We start from the raw sequence: 3,317 nt of genomic DNA, 5'->3' as shown, positions 1-3,317 counted from the left end.
TTGTGACCCTGGGATGAATCTAGTTTGGTCATGGTCTTTGATGTGTTGTTGGATTTGGCTTGCTAATATTTTCTTGAGAATTTTTGTATCTATATTCATCAAAGATATGGAATGTAATTTTCTCTACTATCCTTATCTTGTTTTGGTATACATTTGTTTCATTACTACCTTTGGGCTATAATGAAAAGTTCCCTGAAGGTGGCCTCTAAGCTGACATATCTTTGGATATAAAAATTCCTTTTCCTGCTTACCAACTTTCTCTCTCCAAAGTAATTAGCAGATAGGTAGTAAGACTTACTAATATAAATCCTTGCTACTAAAAGTACAAGCATGCTAATGAATTAGAAGCATCAGTTTCGCCTGAGTGCTTCTAGAAATGCAGGAATGTGCAGCCAAGAAAGTAGGACCTGGACCTACACAATCAGAATCTTCACTTCCACAAAATCTCAGGTAATTTGATTTCCATGTGTGGAGAAATACAGAAGTATTACTCTAAGTGGTATTTCATGAGAAATTTTTTCTTGTTACAGAGAAAAAATTTTCTTTGTTGAAAATTGAAATTCAGTAATGTTCACCTTCCATTTAAAAAAGGTGAAAGATATAATCAACTGAATGCAGAGTTTCAAATAATAGCAAGGAGAGATAAGAAAGCCTTCTTAAATGAACAGTGCAAATAGAGAAAAACAATAGAATGGGAAAGACCAGAGATCTCTTCAAGAAAATTGGAGATACCAAGGGAAACTTTTATACAAGGATGGGTACAATAAAGGACAGAAGTCATTACCTTAACAGAAGCAGAAGAGATTAAGAAGAGGTGGCAACAGTACACAGAAGTATACAAAAATGGTCTTAATGACCCAGATAACAGCAAGGTGTAGTCAGTCACCCAGAGCTAGACATCTTGGACTTTGAAATTAAATGGGCCTTTGGAAACTCTACTATGAACAAAGCCAGTGGAGGTGATGGAATTCCAGCTGAGCTATTTCAAATCCTAAAAGATGATGCTGTTAAAGTGCTGCACTCATTATGCCAGCAAATTTGGAAAATTCAACAGTGGCCACAGAACTGGGAAAGGTCTGTTTTCATTTCAGTCTCAAAAAAGGGCAATGCCAAAAACTACAAATTACTGTATGACTGCACTTATTTCACATGCTATTAGTAGCAAGGTTATGTTCAAAATCCTTCAAGCTAGGCTTGAACAGTACACGAACCAGGAATTTTCAGATGTACTGTTATGCCCGATGTCCGAATCCCCGAGCGGGAAGAGAGGCCTCCAAGACAATGCAACTGGCAAAAAGGGGAAGTTTATTACTGACTCGAGCCAGGGCCCTCTGCCGCATCCAACGCAGTGGTGCAGGTCAGAGAGCCCCGAGCCCAAGCTGTTACACAAATTTATAGGGTGAGAAGCTGATTGGTTACACGTTTGCAAAGCAATTTCATTGGTCAAAACTTTCGCGCACGCGGGACTTTCCTGGGGGTTTCCGCCCCGTTCCTAATTTCCTAATTGGCAAACAGCGGTCAGTATTAAGTGAAAGCTAATTGGTCCTAATTGGCAAACAGCAGTCAGTGTTCGTTACTTCTGCTTGCCTCACAGTACAAGCTGGGCTTAGAAAAAGGCAGAGGAACCAAAGATCAAATGGCCAACATTCATTGGATCATAGAAAAAGGAAGGGAATTCCAGAAAAACATCTACTTCTGCTTCATTGACTATGCTAAAGGCTTTGACTGTTTGGATCACAACAAACCGTGTTAAATTCTTAGAGATGGGAACACCAGACCACCTCACCTGTCCCCTAAGAAACCTGTATGCAGGTGAAGAAGCAACAGTTAGAAACAGGCCTGGAACAATGGACTGGTTCAAAATTGGGAAAGGAGTATGTCAAGGCTATATACTGTCACTCTGATTGTTTAACTTGTATGCAGAGTATATCATGCAAAATGCTTAGCTGGATGAATCACAAGCTAGAATCAAGATTGGCAGGAGAAATATAACAGCCTTAGATATGCCAATACCACCACTGTAATGGCAGAAAGTGAAGAGGAACTCAAGAGCCTCTTGATGAGGATCAAAGAGGAGAGTGAAAAGCTGGTTTAAAACTCAACATTCAGAAAACTAAGATCATATGGCATCTTGCCCCATCACTTTATGGCAAACAGAAGGGGAAAAGTAGAAGCAGTGACAGATTTTGTTTTCTTGGGGTCCAAAATCACTGTGAACAGTGACTGCAGGCATGGAATTAGAAGATGCTTGCTCCTTGGTAGGAAAGCTATAACAAACCTAGACAGCATATTAAAAAGCAGAGACATCACTTTGGCAACAAAGGTCCATGGAGTCAAAGTTATGGATTTTCCAGTAGTCCTGTACAGATACGAGAGTTAACCATAAAGATGACTGAGCACTGAAAAATTGGTGCTTTCAAATTCTGGGACCCTTGAAGAGTCCCTTGGACAGCAAGATCAAACCAGTCAATCATAAAAGAAATCAACGCTGACTATTTCATTGCAAGGACTGATGCTGAAGCTGAAGCTCCAATACTTTGGTTACCTCATGAGAAGAGCTGACTCATTAGAAAAGGCCCTGATCTGGGAAAGACTGAAGGCAGGAGAAGAGGGCAGCAGGGGATGAGATGGTTAGGATAGTATCACCAACTCAGTAGACATGAAGCTGAGCAAACTCTGGGAGATGGTGAAGGGTAGGTGAGCCTGGCCTGCTGCAGTCCGTAAGTTCACAGTCAGACATGACCAAGCAACTGAACAACAAGAACTAAAATATTCTTAATTATTTAAACTCCATCCTTTCCATTTCCCATTCATTAAGCCTTTACTAAAACTAAGTCTTCTTGGTAAAGACTTACATCTCCGACCATCCCAGGCTCCACTCTTGCAAATTCTTTTTATGATTTTCATATTTTTTATTTGGTACTTCTAAACTTACCCATTCAGGAAAAAAAGGTGCCCTGTTCTTCCATTGAGACCCCCCTCTCATTCATTTTGGCAGCTAGCATGGTGGCTTGAATATAGTAGCTTTCAAATGTTTGAGTACACAAAGCTTTAAAATGGAAGTAAACATGAAACTCTGATAGTACTTAAGTTCATTTTACATGCAAACTTCGTAGGGGATTTGCCCATTGACTCAGGCTGTTTAATATTTATTTTTTTCATTTATTTTTATTAGTTGGAGGCTAATTACTTCACAACATTGCAGTGGGTTTTGTCATACATTGACATGAATCAGCCATGGAGTTACATGTTTAATATTGATTATCAAATTTTGGGTTCTTGTATAGTCAGAAAAGAACTGTAAGTGGCTACAAAGC

Source organism: Cervus canadensis, chromosome 15, assembly GCF_019320065.1.
Source record: "Cervus canadensis isolate Bull #8, Minnesota chromosome 15, ASM1932006v1, whole genome shotgun sequence".
NCBI lineage: Eukaryota > Metazoa > Chordata > Mammalia > Artiodactyla > Cervidae > Cervus > Cervus canadensis.
The sequence above is the reverse complement of the archived record's forward strand: the minus strand, read 5'-3'. Positions refer to the sequence as shown.